Raw genomic sequence first — 20,839 nt, 5'->3', positions numbered from 1 at the left:
GAGAATTCCTCCTCCTCTACCTAACAGGATGGCCAATCTCTTGCCCGGTCTTCCCACGCAAGGTGGACCCACAATGTGAACTGGCCATTAAAGGATTTCATCCTCCTGACTGTTTGGTTCTCTTGGCCCAAGACAAGTCTATCAGAGTCATCCTCGGGATTTTTGAAGGATCTATTGAGGAAGACATGAAGGGAAAATAATGTCTATTGCTGCCAGAGGCCATCTTTGCTACAAGGTGGGGAGAACCTGCCTGGCTGGGAAGCCAACTCCAGTACAAATAAGTCAATAATGGGAGGACAGAACCAATGACATTATTTAAACCTCTAAACCCAGTCACATCTGAAGAGTCATGTTTAGGACAACCTGATGCATGAGCCAACAAATCCCTTCCTTCTTGCCTTTTAAGTTGACAAAATTCTGACAAACATACAAGATCAGATCCCATGACATTCCACATTTGGTCAAGCAGGTAAACTGAGATAAAGCATGAGAATTGAGCCTCCATTTAGTCCTTTCTTGATGTGGGGGAAATTAGGTAGAAACTCTGTATTAGTGAGGTTTCTCCAGACGGGCAAAAAACCCAACAGGGGATATATATGGATATATATATATATATATATATATATAATGAAAGTGGGGATATATATATATATATATATATATATATATATCCTGCTGTGTTTTGGTTCCCCCCCTCCCAAAAAAAGGCAACATGTCACAAATGGTAATGGCTGGCTTGCATCTTCATTATTTCTGTTCCAGATGATTGATTTCTTCCTCATTGTAACTGGTACATTGCATCTATTTGCTTCTAGGGTCAACAGTAATCTACTCTGCTTCTGATAGCTCTTGATTTCTAGGGGATTTAAGGAGTCCAGGATAAGGATCAGGGCTACCTCTAGACACATTCACTCAAGGACCTGTTTTTTCTTTTTTTAAAGATTTTATTTATTTATTTGACAGAGATCACAAGTAGGCAGAGAGGCAGGCAGAGAGGTGAGGGAGGCTCCGCAGAGAGCCCGATGCGGGGCTCGATCCCCGGACCCTGGGATCATGACCTGAGCGGAAGGCAGAGGCTTCAACCCACTGAGCCACCCAGGCGCCCCTCAAGGACCTGTTGAGTTAAAAATGCTGAATGCATTTTTATCGTCCCTAGAGGCACTTCCTAGCTTTCACCTTACATGTATGGGAAATTTCACGGTGAGGCCTGAGAGAAGGAGAGAAACGTGGGCCTTCTCTAAGGTAGCCAGCAGAGCTCGTTGGCCACAAGAGGAGGAAGGAGGAGAGTGTTGGTTTAAAGAGGAATCCCTCATCTCAGGCCAACTGGGTACCCTGTGTGGCTATTTGAAGAGGTTGGGGAAACACCCAAGCTCTTTAAGAAGAGCTTTGTCATGACTTTAATTTGAATTAGCTTAATTAGATGCTTTTCTCCTAACTACCAGGTGAGATAACCCAGTCCAAGGGAACCAGAATTGTGATGAAATGTGGAAGAAGACGAAGGCGAAGTCAGTGTGCACTATTGCCCCAGGAGATCTGGCTGGGGCATTTCTGGATAGAGCACCACGGGGAACATAATTCCCTGGAGGGAAGTAAATTAGAAGGAAAGGGCAATGCAAAGACATGGGCCCAGAAAAGAAAGGAGTACGCCCAACATAAATGATAATTTCTCTTCAATTTCACTTAAGACTAGAGCTGCTGGTCTACCCCAAACGTATCCTTTCTAGAGACGCAGGGCTGAAAAGTAGTAAGAGTCCATCGTGTGATGTCCCCGAGTTTCATAGAAAGGGAGATGGCCATCCCCACTTTCATCTCCTTGGAATCGATTCCAATTTTGAACTTTAGTTTTTCTGACCCTTGCTACCAAATTTCATGCTGAGGCAAGAGGCAGAAACCTGGCTTGGAACAAGGAAGCGAGATGGAGGAGAGCAGAGCTCATCTCTTCAAACCTCTTGCCGTGCTTGGTCCCAGTTCTGCCCTGGACTGGAGGTTGAAAAAGGCACGAAAGTGTGTGGACCGCAAGCTTCCAAAGAACTGCCCCAGATTTTGAAAACAGAACCAGAAACAACTGGGAGAACTCAGGGAGAGGAAGGAGAAGACTGTGCTTCCCTCCTGCCTGCGGGACTGGTTTCTGAGCGCCCACTTACTTCCTCAGAGTCCTCTGGCTTATAGAATTCGGGTACCTGGGGATTCCAGAGCGTTATGTCACTGCAACTATTAAAAGTACCATGAGCACTTCTTCTCCAGAGGGAGTGGGAGGAAGGATGAGAGAGGAGGCACAGAGGAGACAGAGGGAAGGCCAAGGGCTGGCACAGTGGGGGGTGGGCACGCATGCCTCTGGGTGCCTGTCACAGGGCAGGCGGCATTGCAGGCGGACGATTCGCTTACTGTCTACACAGTGCGTGAGGTTTCCGAGGACGTTTCTCCAGGCAGGCAGGTGAGAGCCCTGATCTGCTCATCCACTCGTGCACCTGCTGGGTTTCCCTCCACACACACACAGCCCCTCCAGTCTCCCCTGCGCAGCCTCTATCAGCGCACGGCCCTCATTCTCCTGTGGTCACTGCGGCCACCATGGCCACCCCTGCCACAACTCTGGAGGAGCCGGGGCCGTGCCAGCAGCCGAGCTGTCCCTGCAGTCTCCCCAGAATCCTGCAGAGCCGGAACGGCTGCACACAGAGGGAAAACCAGGCGAACGCTGCGCCTGCATCCCTGACTAATGATCACGCCTTCAGGACGGGAGGCAGTGACTCAAGCGGTGTGGAGGCCCAGCAGAGGGAAGAAAAGAGTGGGAGGGAGGAAGGGACCAGGAGGAAAACACAGATGCATGGCGGGGAGGAAGGAGAGAAATAGCAAGGGAACAAAGGCCCTGGAACTTTGAATCTATGAAGATGACCTACCCCATGGCCTCTGCAATCATGAATGCAGAAAATGATGAGACAAAGCATCTTCCCTCCACAGTCCAGCAGTCCAGTCACTTCGGAAGGAAGAGGGGACTAATGTTATGAGAGGATATTACCATAATGGCAGCAACTGTAACTTGCACTGCAACAGCGTGTGTGTAGCACAGATTAGTCCGTGCTCTGCAGGCTTTGAAACCTCAAGGACAAGAACCATGGCTCCTTTTATGCTAGAAAAGTAGTAACGTGCACCCATACAGTTTTCGTTTGGTCTCATTCCAAGAAAATAAGCCTGGCCAGGAAGGATATTTAAAGACAAATTAGATTCAGTTTTTCCATAGGAAGTTGATTTGTCCCGGGGGATATTATTTGACACATGTTCTATCTGATTGCTTGTAATGATAACAAGCTATGTTCTAAGAAGGGATTTGCTTTGCATGGGCAGCGTATGTGGACACATAGATGTGAATGTGTGTGTGCGTGTGTGTGTGTGTGTGTGTGTGTGTGTGTGGTGAACTATAGTTCTATAGGTATATTTAAAAGTTCATTTGGGGGGCACTTGGGTGGCTCAGTGGGTTAAAGCCTCTGCCTTCAGCTCAGATCATGATCCCAGGGTCCTGGTATCGAGCCCTGCATCAGACTCTCTGCTCAGCGGGGAGACTGATTCCTCCTCTCTCTCTCTGCCTGCTTCTCTGCCTACTTGTGATCTCCGTCTGTCAAATAAATAAATAAAATCTCTTAAAAAATAAAATAAAAGTTCATTTTGGAGTGCCTGGGTGGTGCTGTTAACTAAGCATGTGATTCTTGGGTTTGGCTCAGGTCATGATCTCAGGGTCGTGGGACCAAGCCCCACGTTGGAGAGTCTGCTTAAGACTCTCTGTCCCAGGGCGCCTGGGTGGCTCAGTGGGTTAAGTCTCTGCCTTCGGCTTGGGTCATGATCCCAGGGTCCTGGGATCAAGCTCCACATCAGGCTTTCTGCTCAGCAGGGAGCCTGCATCTCCCTCTCTCTCTGCCTGCCTCTCTGCCTACTTCTGCCTACTTGTGATTTCTCTCTCTCTGTCAAATAAATAAATAAATAATCTTAAAAAAAAAAAAAGACTCTCTGTCCCTCCCCCTGCTCACATGCACTCTCCCTCTCACTCTAAAATAAATAAACACTTAAAAAATAAATAAAAATAAAAGTTCATTTAATATTCCAGAACAGTGGTCCAATCCTGCAAGACCTAACATTAACTTTTTTTTTAAAGATTTTATTTATTTATTTGACAGACAGAGATCACAAGTAGGCAGAGAGGCAGGCAGAGAGAGAGGGGGAAGCAGGCTCCCTGCTGAGCAGAGAGCCTGATGTAGGGCTCGATCCCAGGACCCTGGGATCATGACCTGAGCCGAAGGCAGAGGCCTTAACCCACTGAGCCACCCAGGCGCCCCTAACATTAACTTTTTATTAAAAATATTTGCAACACCCTGAAATGAAATTCAAAAGCAATGTAGATAAAATAATCCCATCACTTCCTAAAATCGATATATTCCTATGACCTAAAGAAGAAATAAAGGGAAGTAATTTATTTATTTATTTATTTTTAAAAGATTTTATTTATTTATTTGACAGAGAGAGAGATCACAAGTAGACAGAGAGGCAGGCAGAGAGAGAGGAGGAAGCAGGCTCCCTGCAGAGCAGAGAGCCCAACGCGGGGCTCGATCCCAGGACCCTGAGATCATGACCTGAGCCGAAGGCAGCAGCTTAATCCACTGAGCCACCCAGGCGCCCCGGGAAGTAATTTATAATGAAACAATTTGTATTTTAATACATAAACACTCAGGCACAGCTAAGCTAGAAGATAGCATGAAACAGGCAGATGCTTGTGACTCCTTATAATGAATAAGTTTGGATTTAAGAGAAGTAAGATGACGTGCATCTGGACACTGTTGATCTTTTACCTTCCTATTTAACATTTAGAAATAAAGGTTAAACAAATGTGCTTCTGCAAGCCATAAAAACACCATAGCTTGCACAGACACAAATGCAGGCTGATACAGGTATACTCAAATATTGCAAGCAACGTTACCATAAGTGATAGGATTTTCTGAAACTTCGAGCAACTCTTGGTAAAGTTCCCAACAAAACCAAGTGGAATATTCTTTCAATGTAACCAGCAGTTGCCCTTGGGGAAGATTCACTATATACAGTAAAGCCATGTAAACTGTGTGTGTGTTCATATGTAAAATGGAGTTCACCTCTAGGCTTGGATAAGCATAAGAAGGATTTCTCCTACATGGATCATCTGGTGGTACTGGAAACCTGTGTGAGACGGTTCTTCACTGTGCGGGTCCATCCACACGTCGCACACAGTCCAGCATCTCTGCAAGCCACTGGGGCTCTTCAATCATTGTGGCAAACAAAATGGCTCCCACAGGATCCCAAACACCTCCCAGGGGGACTGTCCTTTTCCAAGATTGTTTTGGTTATTCAGAGTTTCTTGAGATTCCATATGAACTTTGGGATGGATTTTTCTGTTTCTCTAAAAAAAATATGTCACTGGGATTTTGACAGGGATTGCACTGAATCTGAAGATCCCTTTGGGTGGTCTTGATATCTTAATGATATGAAGTCTTCCAATCCATGAACATGGACATCCTCCCATTCATTTACCTGGGCCCTTTTTGAATTTTTAACTCTTGGGTCAACTTATTCTTTTCTTTGGTTTTCTAAAATTGGGTTTTTTTTAAAATCTAAGGTACTGGTCTTACTATGCCCCCAGTTCCCACCCATTCCTTCCACTTTCTCATGACTTCTCCATTAGGAGTCAGTTCTTTCTCGATATTTCCTGATACATTATTGGCAAGTCAAGTCAAGAATCCATCAGATGTCCTCTCAACATACTAAGACTCACAGGGATGCTAATGAAGAGATCCCAGAATTAGGTGAGACGTTAAACTTTCTGACTTGTACACTTTTCACCGAGACCAAGATTCTAAGATATCTCTTTCCCCACCTTAGACCAAACACCACAAACTTTTTGATCATATTTAATAAATATTAGTAAGTTTCTTGGGCTTTACTGGCTATAGAATCTGTTACAACCATGCGACTCTGTCAATAGAGTGCAAAAGCCATCACAGAACCATATGTAGAAATACTGATACATTCTACCATGATGAACCTTGGAAACATACACTAAGTAAGAAAAACCAGACACGAAAGGCTGTATGATTCCATTTAGATGAAATGTCCAGAATAGGTAAATCAATAAAGACAGAAAGTGAATTAGTGGCTTCCAGGCGCTGGGTGGGAGGACGGAATGGGGAATGACTATTAATGAGTATGGGTTTGGGGCGGGTGGGATAAAATTAGATAATGGTGGTGACTGCACAACTCTGTGAATATACTAAAAACCACTGGGTCGTAAATGCTAAAAGGGTGAGTCTTAACAGTATGTGAATTACATCTCAATAAAGCTATTTTTAAAAAAAAACAGCTATAGATAATATGTAGACAAATGAGTGTGTTCCAACAAACATTTATTTACAAAAACAGGTTGGATTTGGCTGCAGCTTGCTGAGCTTTGCTCTAGACTGTAAGATTTGTACGGTCAGAGCTGTGCCTTGTTTATGATTAGCCTCCAGGACCTAATACAATACCTGTCAGATAAGTAAGCATTCGATAAACCTTTGCTAAGAGAATGAATCCAAGGCCAATATGGAACCACTATGCCTTGAGTATCTTGAGAACATTCTCTCTGGTGTCTGCATAAAGCCATGACCAGTTCCATCTTCCTGGACTTAGCTTTTCTAACCCACACAACCATTCCTCTTCTTTATCTCAAACATCTTCTAGTCTCTTGTCCTCTGAGAACAATGACCCCATTTGTCCATTAATTGCTCTGCTGTATGTAACAATGCATTGTTACCTCGCCTTCAGTTCACTGCTTCTCTCTCTCTCTTTTTAAGATTTTATTTATTTGACAGACAGAGATCACAAGTAGGCAGAGAGGCAGGCAGAGAGAGAGAGGAGGAAGCAGGCTCCCTGCTGAGCAGAGAAGCCCGATGTGGGGCTCGATCCCAGGACCTGGAGATCATGACCTGAGCCGAAGGCAGAGGCTTTAACCCACTGAGCCACCCAGGCGCCCCTGCTTCTTTCTCTTACATGTCATCTCTTCTCTTCACTATCTGCAATTTCTCATTAATCAATTCATTTATTTATTCAACAACAAATATTTATGAAGCATAAAATACTGTCACTTATAGTCTTCTCTGCTTCTCAAAAAGGTGCAGCCTGGTGTAACCCAAAATTTAGCCCGAGTTCCATGGTCCCCAGTTTCTGCAGGGTGTCACAGTCCAATAAACAGAGTCTGGAAACCAGAAGTATTTAAAGGAAATTGTAATCTCTATTTGCCTCCTTCAAAGACTATTAATAAAGACCTATTCATAACTTACAGTAGTACATCATAAAAATCTCCTTCTCCACCATTCCTTTTGGTCCTCATGTCTCTCTTTCAACACTGTCAATTCTTTTTCCTTCTCCCCCAGTACAACATGTGTGATTCTCCACGAGGAATGATACATATCATTTTAGGCCATCCACTGTTCCTTGTATTTATACTCCAGCCCCCTGTTGGGGGAGTGCAATCTTAATGGAGGACTCTAGAGCTGCTGCCAGATTCTTAGTTATTCATAGTTTCTGCCTGAAACTCTTAAAGTTAAGGAGTGCAGAATTTCTCTAGGAGGAGTTGCCTTATCCTATGCGAGAAAAGATATGTTCACTGGGTAAAAATCCTCAAGACTTCAGACTCCCACTGGCTCTTCCTCTTTACCATAGCTAAAGCAAATATTGGGGCCATCCCCTGTCTGCCCAACTTTCAACTGTGGTGAATAATTGGGGTCTGAGAAATGCCAAGGGGTTGGTGACCAAGTATTCACAATGATACTGCTTGTGATGCACTTTATGGTCTGAGCACAAACCGGGCCACGAAGTCTCCAATCTGAGCCTGCCTGGCTTTGATTGGGTTTGGAGGGCTGCTGACCCTTATGCATTGAAACTCACTGACCAGAGATCTGGCTTGAGGGACAGAGGCCCAGCTACACCACTTCCTTTGCTGCTCTAGGCCCTAATCCCCGCCCCCCCATCTGTTCTCTTTTTTAAGAGCCATCCTGGTTTCCTTTTGGCATCTTCATCCCTGAACAATTTGCCAATACTGAGAATTCAGTGGGACCCTTGAGGTTGTGGTACATCTTGAGCACATATTTTCTAATATACAATCATTCTTACGTTATCTTGATTCAAGTGTCCCTGATTCTGCAGACCTTGTTCCACTGACCCCTGTGAACATCCCACTCTAGCAGGAACGCATCATAGATCTGTTTTCCTCTTCTTGCAGGTTAGGAATTTGACCTTTGGATCCCCCAAATTATCTATTCAGCTTGCTGTTCTTTCTTCAGAGAATAAAGAAGCTTCACATCAAAATTATAGTTTTTCTGTTTTGAGGTCCATAAACACTTCTCAGAAGAGGACTCTGGAAGATTGTCAGTTGGCCGGTGGCATTTCTTGGCCCCCAGGGCTTTTCCTTCCTATTCCAGTGCCCAGGCATGTGCTGACCATGACTCAAGCACTTTCTCAGATCCCCGATCTTGCCCTTTCTGTACATTTCTTTGATCTCTAGCAACCACGAACCTGAAGCGGTGGTCCCACAGCCCACCTGAGAGTACCTGGTCTTCTTCCTGGGTGGAGCTGGACAGAGCCTGGAGGTATCACAGAACTCCTGCCCCTTTCCAGTAGAAGGCAAGTTAAAAACTAGCATCTGGTTTACAATTACACACAGGCATTTTTTGGCTTCCTCAAGTTAGTGTGATTATTAATGTGGTTCTCTTTCTGGAACCAAATAGCCAGTGCTAAGCAACCCATTCTCTCCCAATTATATCTCTGTTGCTAGTATCTTTTTGGAGGCGTTGAATTTAGCAGCCAGAGCTTGGCTCTGTCCTTCCTCTGCCTCACATTTTAGTTGAAAGGCTTTTGCTCAGGTTAGAAGGTCTACCCTGAACACATTCATCTTCATCTTAATGAGGAGTATTCCGTCCCTCATTACCGTTCCTTTTGGCCCCATAAGATAGAGCACGAAAAAATCCAAATTCTCTTCTTCGGCATCATCTATTTTGCTGTTTGTTTCAATATCTTTGTTGCTTATGATTTTCTCCTCAACATTTATTTTTTGAATGGTCAACAGCTGCATATGGTGCAAAATACAAAAGGTACAAAAGGGCATTCAGTGGGGTCCCCTCCTCTTACTTTCCAGCCCTCAGCCCCTCTCCCCAGGTACCCACAAATGCCAGATTCTCTGCAGGTCCAAAACCATGGGTGTGCATATTCTTAAAACAAACCAACCAACAAGAAACCTCCACATGGTGGTGCTGCTTTCCACCTGGCTTTTTCCTTATCTGTCTCTTGGAGAGAATTTCCCCTCACTGACACAGAGCTGCCTCATTCTCTTTCCTAGTTGCCTGTGGTCATACCATCATAGAACTAAAGCTCCTCCCAAAGGACGCATGGGTGGTTTCTGATCTTTTAGTCTTTGTTTTCATGATTGAAACTGTTAATCAGATGAAGAGAGATGAAAATAGCTCTTGAAAACCAACAGCCTCAAGGTTGTCACCCATCCTGCATAAGGCTTTGTCTGACTCTATGACATCTCCCACACAAATCAGCTGGTGAGTGCTTAATGACTCCTGGCAGGCTTTCTGTCAGATCTTGGATACCTGCTCAAGAAGACTGAGCATCTCCTGATGGGGGACAGCAGGCATACATATGGCCAGTTTTGAATACTCATCTCTAGGTTCCCCTCTCTCTTTTCTCTCCTCTGTTTTTATACGATACATGATAAAATAGCAAAATAAATGGCATAAACAATAGGGAGCATAAGAGTTTGGAGGAAAGAAATTTACATGAGCTGGAGATAAACAAAAAGAGCTTTTGGAGAGAGTATTTAAATTGGGCTGGGCCAGGGGCTGGTAGAAAGGAGGGATTCATGAGTTAAGGCAAGGAAAACAGGGGCGCCTGGCCGACTCAGTAGGTGGAGTATGCAACTCTTGATCGTAGGGGTTGTGAGTTCAAGCCCCACATTGGTGTAGAGATTGCTTAAAAATAAAAATCTTTAAAAAAAAGCAGTAAAGGCAAGGAAAACAAAAAGAGCAAAGGCAAAGAGAGGGAAGGTAATAGCCCAAGGTTAGAAGACAGGGAGAACACCAGATGGACTCCAACGAGCATTGCATGCTGAGGAAGGATGGAAATATGAGGTAGGATCCAGAAAGTGGGGCGTGGTAACAGACAATCTGAGCTCATGGACGGAAGGTGTTATATTTCACATTGGAGGGTCTACAATAAGTCTGGCTACCTGGCAGGAGAAGTTTTCCCAACTTGTTCTTTTTCAGGTGTGTCTTAACAAGTATTTGTCCTTTTCTCTTCCATATAAAATGCAGAATCACCATATCTGGTTCCTTTTGGGATTATACCTCTAATGGCATTGATTCTGTAGGTCAATTTAAGAAGAACTGACATCTTAATACTTTTTTTTGACATTTTTATACTTTTAATTTTTTTTTAATTCTCAGGAGATCTCTACAAATAATTTTCCCACTCGAAGATAACCCGGCATGAAGGGAACTAAGCCAGCATGAGAGAAGGCGGGCCGAAGGAAGAGGCAATGGAAATAGACCAGCAAGGATGTCAGACGTAGAGCTTCGAGGTACAGATTATAACATAACGATGCTCACTGGATTTAAATAATAATAAATAATAAATAAATAAATATAAGAATGGTTCATGAATATCTGCAGGGATAAGGAAGCTATAAAAGTCTGCAGAATTGTTCACTGCTAAATGGACCATTGCCTGGCACACAAAAAGTACGGAGCAAATAGTTGAGGAAATGACCAGATCTATACCCGTAGCCTCCTGCCTGGGCTCTTTTCACATATTCAAATGCCTGATGGTCATCTTTATTAGGATGTTCTTTTCCTTGTTAGCCTCAATTCATGCTCAACATAGCAGAAATCTGCAACATGTTCAACACAGACCTCACCACCGTGTACGCTGCTTACCCTTTTTTCTGTCCGTGTTCTCAGCATTACCTCAGTCGGGCTCTAAAACTTGGGGTCACCTTTTCCCGCTCTCTGTTTCCCCCATGCCTAGCAATTACTGAGTCTTCTATTGTTCTTCCTCTCTCTGTCCCTTGCTATACATCCCATTGTCATTGGAGTGTAGGGTTTTTCTTTCTTTTTTTTTTTAAGATTTTTAAAAATTTATTTGAGAGAGAGAGCAAGTGAGAGCCTGAGCGGGGTCTCGATCCCAGGACCCCGGGATCATGACCTGAACCGAAGGCAGACACTTCACTGACTGAGCCACCCAGGCACCTCCAGAGTGTAGGTTTTTTAGTACTACACACCTGGGTAACTACTGGGCTTGTTGCCAACCATCTCTACTTCTGGCTACACTTTCTACAACCCCTAAATGAATCTTTCTAAAATGGCATTCTGTGCGGGTTAATCCCCTCCCCAAAGTGTCTATCAGCTGCTTAGAACAAAAGCCAAACACCTTGGCCAATACAGAAGTCACACAGGCACAGCTTCCTCAGAATATCTATCTCTTAGTCATCCAATTCTTCAATAAATACCAACTGAGATTCTGTTCTGTACCGAGCTTCGTTCCCAGTGCTGGGAAGTAAGTGAGTGACAGAGACCCGGCTCTTGCCCTCAGGAAACTTGCTGTCTACAGGGGAAGACAGCCACTTTAGGCAATGACCGCAGTTCTGTGTGACAAATTATCAGAGAGGGAGTGCATAGCTGGTGCAGAAGCCCATGACAGAGAACTTGGGGAGGGTAGGTTTAAAAAAGAAAAGAAAAGAGTGTTGGAGAAGGTTTCTCAGAGCAAATAACTTTTTTTTTTAAAGATTTTATTTTGTTTATTTGACAGAGAGAGAGATCACAAGTAGGCAGAGAGGCAGGCAGAGAGAGAGGAGGAAGCAGGCTCCCTGCGGAGCAGAGAGCCCGACGCGGGGCTTGATCCCAGGACCCTGAGATCATGACCTGAGCCGAAGGCAGCGGCTTAATCCACTGAGCCACCCAGGTGCCCAGAGTAAATAACTTTTTAAGGAGGTTCCACACCCAGTGTGGAGCCCAGCATGGGGCTTGAACTCACAACCCTGAGCTCAAGACCTGAACTGAGCTCAAGGGTCCCACCCTTAACCCATGGAGCCAGAGTAGAGAACTTTTGATCTCATTTCTTGTTATGTCCCCATTGCAACTTTCTGTTGCCTTAGTCATCATTCCTTCCGTGTCTTATCTTTCCTTCAAGATCCATGTTAAATTCCCCTCTCCCCCCATATCACACCCATGGGTGCCATCTCCTTCTTAGCTCTAATAGTCATACTAAGGTGGTACAGAGGCTATGTTGGACTTACGTATGTGTGTAATATGGATACAGATGTACAGGCATACACACATCAGGATGAGTCACACAAAAATCACTGAATATTTAACCAATTTTACCCCACAACAATGGCAGTTCCTTATGGTCCAACCATATGACTTGAAAGCTTTTCCTGGAGCTCTCCCTGCATGAATCCATCATACAAACTTACAGTTTAGCTCCAAGACACAAACTTATAAAGCAGCCCCACAAATGCTCTCTCATGTACAGCCTACATATTTCCATAAGTGTAAATTCTCATTTACATATTTTACATCTGATCACACGTACGTATATAAAAACACAAAATGACAAACTCATTCACAAATGTCCTCGCACACCACACACCCGATATACACACACGAAACTGACAGATGTACACGATGGAAACCTACACATGCTCTCTCACACACATTCATCAGAACCAACCCACTGGTGTACACATAGACTTCCATAGATTTACTTACCCATCTCCAGATATATCCAGAATCATTCTCAAACTTACCAAGCCAGACACACGTGCACCGCTTCAGGGAAAATTTCACCACCAGCCCCCACTTTTAATTGGTCTTTTTATAGACCTAGAACACTGGATATCAAAGGGATATAACTATGTTTAAAATAAGAATTAGTAAGCTCTGAGCAAAGACCTGAAGAATTCTGCTGTAGGTGAAGTGCACAGCCATGAACGCGCAGACTCTAACATTTATGGTCACCGTTCGAAGACGTTCTCAGGTTACTGCCTGCAGGAAGGTTCCACTCTGGAACCCAAGTCAGCCCATAGGTGAGCTCTAGATAGTGAGATGTTACCGGGCCTCATCCAGAGAAGGCTCTTTCTATTTCAAGCTCCTGCCAGGTCAGCGCTCCTGCTGGGTTAAGGAAAGTGGAAACCAGTCATGGAGAAGATGAGCTGGAGCTGGTTATGGAGTGGATTCCCAGTAAGTTACGACAAGCAGTCTTTGTCACAGTTGGCTTAGGCGGGCAGTTGTGTTAGCGGGGAATTGGTGGTAGCTTGAGTGGGATCTGGGAGTACGCTGGGATGGGTGGGAGGAGATGCCAAGAGTGTCTGTTCCTTTGTTTCACGTGCCTCTTCCCCAGGCTCCAACCCCTACTTGCTTTCCCACCACACTCTGTCTGGTTTCCATGGACACCAAGATCTATCACAGCAACAGCACGAGATACTCCAAGCAGAGAAAAACCATCGAGCCAAGGCCGCTTTTTTAGCTCTTAGGCCCTTCTGAAAATTAGGTAAGAATTGTCCTTATAAACGCCTTTGTGTTGAAGTGTAATATAATACAGGAATGTGCACAAATCCTTAGTGTGTAGCCCGGTGGATTTTCACAACATCAACACACCTGTGTGACCACAACCCAGATCAAGAAATAAACAAGGCCAGCATCCGGAAACCCTCTTTACAGCCCTTTTCATTCACTGTGCCCAAAGATAACCTGAATCCTGACTCCTAATACCGCTGATTAATCTTATCTATTTTTGAACTTTATATAACTGGATCAATATCCTTTCTGTTTAACCTCTTAAAATCAATACTGTGTTTGTGAGACTCACACAAGTTGTACAGTATTGTACAGCAACAGCATAATAGTCCATTGTAAGAATATACCGCAACTTAACATCTCTGTTCCTCCGCGGCTGGACAAATGAGTTGCTTCCAGTTTTCGACTACAATTTATAGGACTGCTACATCTGCCAGCTGTATCTATCTGACAAAGGACACATATCCAGAGAATATAAAGACTTTCAAATCACTGAGGAAAAAATAAACAACTCAATAAACCATTGGACAAGATGATTGAACAGACACTTCACATAAGAGGAAATGACCTATAGACCAATGAAATGACACCCAACCTCATTAGTCATCAGGGGTAGACAAGTGGAGACTAGACAATTAGACAATTAGATACAATTACAAACCTATAAGGGAGGCTACATGAACAAACCGACGAAACTGAAGTCCAGTGAGAATTTGGAGGGACTAGAACTCTCTATTCACTGTTGGTGAGTATAAATTGATAAAGTCTACTTTGAAAAACTATTGGTACCAGCTACCAAGGCTGAATACATATCTACCCTATGACAAAGCAATCCAGCCCCATAGACATGTGGACACCAGAAATTTTGGTGGATTTTGCAAAACGTTAAAATTGCATCGAGCTATGAAGATGCATGACTAATCTATAGCAGACTGGTCTTTTTAAAATCTTGCCAACATAATCATCAGAGTTCCTATTTTTTTATGATTATTGACAACTCTTGTCAAATTTTCTGCTCTACCTTGACCTGAACTACTGAAGAGAGCTGGGTAAGAAGCAGAGTCCTATGGCATAGCACTAAAGACTTCCTTTCTTCTTCATTTCTTGTTTTTTGGGGGGAGGGGGGAGTGGAGGGGCAGAGGGAGAGAGAAAGAATCACAAGCAGGCTCCCTTGCAGACCCTGAGGTGGGGCTCAATCACAACCCTGAGATCATGACCTGAGCTGAAATCAAGAGTCAGATGCTTAACTCACTGAGCTACCCAGGCACCCTCCTTCTATGCTTCTAATTTTTGTCATTCCCTTCTTTTCCTTTTCTCTCCTCACCTTTTCTTTCCCTTCCCTTCCCTTCCATTCCTTTCCCTTCCCTTCCCTTCTTTCTTTTTTTTTTTAAAGATTTTATTTATTTACTTGACAGAAAGAGATCACAAGTAGGCAGAGAGGCAGGCAGAGAGAGAGAGAGGGAAGCAGGCCCCCTGCTGAGCAGAGAGCCCGATTCGGGACTCGATCCCAGGACCCTGAGATCATGACCTGAGCCGAAGGCAGCGGCTTAACCCACTGAGCCACCCAGGCGCCCCTTCCCTTCTTTCTTTAACTTGTTATTAGGCAGTGAGAAGTGCCATTAACTGTAACTAGATTTGTACATGGAAATTTTGGTTTATGCCTAAGTCTCTCCTCCTTGGGGGGGGGGGGGGTTCCACACCAGTATGGCTAGAGCACATGGAGATCTGAAGAAGAGTGTTTTAGGCAGAAGGAAACTAAGTACAAAGGCCAAGAAGTTCAAATGAACTTGGCATCCCAAGAATGGAAGGAAGATGGCATTTGAGCTCTTTCTATAATTCACCTGGTACCCCAGGATGCCTCCCCTAAAATTGGCACCTTGGTCTGTGCTCAAATTCCTTCATGAGGTTAATGGCAATTTTCTACCTGTCTACATTACTGAGTATCATCTGCTATATATTTCTTAACTGCTACATTCTGCTTCTGTTGGCATCCTTGTTTCATTGCCTTGGCACATTCAAGATGGCTCAATCCCATTGCTGGCAAGTTGGTGCTACTTGGCATATGGGAACTCAGCTGTGATTGTGGGTGGGTGTGGAGGACCTCTGCTCCTTTCTATGTGGGCCTCTGCATGAACTGCTAGGGCTACTTACAGTTGATATCTAGATTCCAAATGTGAGTATTCCAAGAAAACTAGAATTTGCATTGCCTTTTATTAGTTTTCAAAGTGTTGTGATGTCAGTTACACCACAGTCACAAGACTATCCAGGTTCAAGGGAGAGGGAACATGGACATCCCACTCCCATCAAGGGGAGGCGTGTCAGTCCCATTGTAAGACTAGCATGAGGGAACCTTAAAGTCATTATGCCAAGTGATAAAAGCCAGGCACAAAAGAACAAATACTATATGATTCCACTTATATAAGACATAGAGACAGAAGTGGAATGGTGGTTGCTATGGACAAGAGGGAGGAAAAACAGGGATTCAAGTGGGTACAGGATTTTAGTTTGAGAAGATGAAAAATTCTGGAGATGGCTGGTACTGTACCAGTGGTTGTTCAACAATATGGACATACTTAATGCCACTAAACGGGACACTTAAAAATGGTCAAAATAGCAAATTTTCTGTGCATTTTAATTTTACCAAAATAAATCATATGGGATAGGAGATAGTGTTTCATCCCTATTTGGAAAATGCAGACTGCCACGCAGTCCTTGGGATGGTAGTAGAATGAGTGTGTAGATGTCTATATAGTATCCTAATGTTCCTGTCCTTTGATACGATGTTGTACATGCTCAGAATTAAAATCCTGTATGCTAATAGGTAAGACAGAAAGGGCTAAGCAGAGTTGGTGTGTACTCAAGTCTTTGTATTGATCGGGAGAAACTCATCCCATGCCAGTCACTTCTCCAAGGCTTTTACTCCCCTCCACCATCTGTCTGATTTTTATTACTCTTCACAATCTGCTGCAGATAGCGGTTTTGCATTTTCCCCCAGAGTTTGTAGCTGTCAGTGGGACTATTGGTCTGCAGGGACTTGCACTGCCACATCGAAGATAGACTTTCTCAAGAAATGGAATCTGTAGATAAAAATTTTTCATTTTCCATCATTCCTTTTCTATTACCACATAACAAATTACTGCAAACTTAACAGCCTTAAACAATAGGCATTTGATATCTCCCAGTTCTGTATGTCAGGAGCTCAGAAACGGAGTAGCTAAGTTTTCTAAGCCAGAAATCTCACTAGGCTGCCATCAAGGTATCAGACAGAGAGCTATGTTCTCACCTGGAGCTCAGGAGCTCTTTCCAGTCTCATGTAGGTTTTTGGCAGAATTTGGTTACCTAAGATTATAGGATTGAGGTGCCCATTTTCTTAATAGCTGTTGGCTAGGGGTTGCTCTCAGCTCTGAAAGGCCACTCTTACATCCTTGGTATGTAGTACCTTCCATCTTCAAAACCAGCAATGGAGAACCTCCCTCATTTCGAATCCCCCTCATTCTTTGAATATCTCTTGCCAGAAGAAGCCAGTCCTATTTAAGGACTCATCTGATTAAATCTGGCCCACAGAGAATAATCTTTCTATCTTGAAAACAACTCTTATATTGTTGATAGAGCTGAAGCTGGGAAATGAGTATATGGAGCCTTGGTTACATTATTCTCTCTTCACATAAATTATTGTATGAATTCTGTCACATAAATTATTCCAGCATGGAAAATGAGACAAAATTTCCCAATGTTTTTTATGAAGCAAGTAGAACATAAATATTTAAATGAGCTAAAGTTTCACACAATTACTTAATCTGTTATTTAAGAATATTATTTAATTCCAATATTAAGAATATTAATGCAAAATTTCTCAAAATGTTACCTTACAGAATTTGGTAATATATAACAAAACTGGAAATGCACTTACCTTTGACCCGGTAATGTTGCTTTTTAAGAAATTGCCCCTAAAGACATACCCACAACAATATGGAAAATACATAAATGCCCAGAAATATATTGAAAAAACCATAGTAAATCTGCACAATGAAGTCCTGTTTCACATGGCTGCAAAAAAGAATGAGTATTATCTGTGTGAACTAACATGAGGTGCTTTCTAGGATATATTGTTAAGTGAAAAAAGCAAAGTTCAAAAGAACACACACACACTTTTGTGTAATAAAGGAGAAATGAGAAAACATACATGTAACAGCTTACTTTTTATAAAACGAAAACATAAGAAAGAATAAACCAGATTCTAGTGTAGTTGGTGGCCCCCAGAAGGTCAGTGGGAAGACAGGAAGAGGATGGCAATGGGGGTGACTGTGACACTTTGCTGAGTATAGCAGTTTTTATCATTTGGACTTTTGAAACTACATTCATGTTTTATTTGTTCCAAAAATTAGTAAAGTCAATGGTAATGAAGGGGAAAAAACCAGAATAAAGTATGAACAGAAACAAAGGAACTTAACTGCATTTCAAATGAAAAGTATAAGCACACAGAAGAGGGAAAAAAGGATTAACCCAATTAACTTTTGAACATAATATTTATACTATATGAAACTATATGAAAAACTACATTTGTCAGTTTGAGACAAAAATAGCTATGGCGTGCCTGAGGGGCTCAGTCAGTTCAGTGTCTGCCTTTGGCTCAGGTCATGATCCCTGAGTCCTGGGATGGAACCCCACATCAGGCTCCCTGCTCAGCAGGGATCCTGCTTCTCCCTCTCCTCCCCACCTGGGCTCTCTGTTACTCTCTCTCTCTCCCTCCCAAATAAATAATTAAAATCTTTGTTTAAAAAAAAGCTATAACAACAACAACAAAAAGCTATAACAATAGCTGTAAATAAATACTGAATTCTAGTTTAAAATGTTCCCATTTTTTGAAATGGTATGGTTTAGCATTCTGAAAGTACTTCCTATGTACTGTGGGTTGGGGAAATGAGTAAATATATTGAAGATAATGAGAGCCAGGTTTCTTACTGTTGAAGCAGAGAGTTACAAATTTGGACAGGGGGAAGACTAGAATGAATTCTGTTGTGCTAAAATGGGGATATCAGTGTGAAATATGTTTTAATATATGGACTTAGGTGCATATATATATATATATATATATATATATATACACACACACACACACACACACAGACACATACATATATGTATTTTTTTTTTACTCAATTAATTGAAAGGGCCCAAAGCAAAGGCTCCCAGATCAATGAATACACCTAGCACTAAAATTATGGTTTCTAAATACCATTCTCCACTAAAAGGACTTGGGGATCCAGGGCTCATTGTGCCAGAAGGCACAGAAGTACTCAAAAACAACAAAAAAAATGGTGGAGACATATCAAAAAGACATGAGTCAGCTTTAGCATCAAAACAAATAATAGTAATACAGAACATTCATGGAGTAAAATAAGCATATATGAGGGCATCCTGATATAAATGAATGAATGAGAAAGGAAAGCCCTCCCTTGTGGTAGACTACTAAGTAATAAATGTAGGAGAAATTATGGAGTTTTAAAAATCACCATTTCTCATCCATCATAGCAATAATCTCATCGGTCATGAATCCTCATTGGATTATGATAATTTGTGGATAAAAGTTCAATGGAGAAGGCAGTAACCTCTTCGATATCAGCCACAGCAACTTCTTTCAAGATATGTCTCCAAAGGCCAAGGAAACAAAAGCAAAAATGAACTTTTGGGACTTCATCAAGATCAAAAGCTTCTGCACAGCAAAGGAAACAGTCAACAAAACAAAGAGGCAACCCACGGAATGGGAGAAGATATTTGCAAATGACAGTACAGACAAAAGGTTGATATCCAGGATCTATAAAGAACTTCTCAAACTCAACACACACAAAACAGATAATCATATCAAAAAATGGGCAGAAGATATGAACAGACACTTCTCCAACGAAGTCATACAAATGGCTATCAGACACATGAAAAAATGTTCATCATCACTAGCCATCAGGGAGATTCAAATTAAAACAACATTGAGATACCACCTAACACCAGTTAGAATGGCCAAAATTAGCAAGACAGGAAACAACGTGTGTTGGAGAGGATGTGGAGAAAGGGGAACCCTCTTACACTGTTGGTGGGAATGCAAGTTAGTGCAGCCACTTTGCAGAACAGTGTGGAGATTCCTGAAGAAATTAAAAATAGAGCTTCCCTATGACCCTGCAATTGCACTGCTGGGTATTTACCCCAAAGATACAGATGTAGTGAAAAGAAGGGCCATTTGTACCCCAGTGTTTATTGCAGCAATGGCTACGGTCGCCAAACTGTGGAAAGAACCAAGATGCCCTTCAACGGATGAATGGATAAGGAAGATGTGGTCCATATACACAATGGAGTATTATGCCTCCATCAGAAAGGACGAATACCCAACTTTTGTAGCAACATGGACGGGACTGGAAGAAATTATGCTGAGCAAAATAAGTCAAGCAGAGAGAGTCAAGTATCATATGGTCTCACTTATTTGTGGAGCATAACAAATAACATGGAGGACATGGGGAGATGGAGAGGAGAGGGAGTTGAGGAAAACTGGAAAGGGAGATGAACCATGAGAGACTATGGACTCTGAAAAACAACCAGAGGGTTATGAAGGGGTGGTGGGGGGGGTGCGGGGGGTGGGAGGTTGAGGAACCAGGTGGTGGGTAATAGGGAGGGCACGTACTGCATGGAGCACTGGGTGTGATGCCAAAACAATGAACACTGTTATGCTGTAAATAAACTAAATAAATAAATAAATAAATAAATAAGATAAAAAAAAATAAAAAAAAGTTCAATGGAGAAAGGATATCTATATAATTTCTACGTATCTCCTTATAGATTACTTATTACAAAGGGAAAAATTCACTTTATTGTGAATTAACCTAGTAAACACTGGACCATAGCTAAAGTTAACATACTATTAAGTGGAACAAATTGACATCACCCATTTTCTAATATGATAGCCTTAAAAAGACATGATGCCTTTCCTGTGGTATTTTAGCCAAACATTATTGAATCTAATTGTAAGAATATATCAGACAAACACAAACTGAGAGATATTTCAAAAATAACTGTCATTTTGGAAGATAAAGAAAAACTAAGGAATCTTGCTAGATAGAAGACGAAAGATGCATCACAACTAAATGATGCTGGATGAGACTCCAGACGGGGGGAGAGGGGAACATAGCTATAATGGATATTATTGGCACTAATGATGAACTGTGGGTTAG

The sequence above is a fragment of the Meles meles genome, chromosome 15, assembly GCF_922984935.1.
Source record: "Meles meles chromosome 15, mMelMel3.1 paternal haplotype, whole genome shotgun sequence".
Taxonomy (NCBI): domain Eukaryota; kingdom Metazoa; phylum Chordata; class Mammalia; order Carnivora; family Mustelidae; genus Meles; species Meles meles.
The sequence above is the reverse complement of the archived record's forward strand: the minus strand, read 5'-3'. Positions refer to the sequence as shown.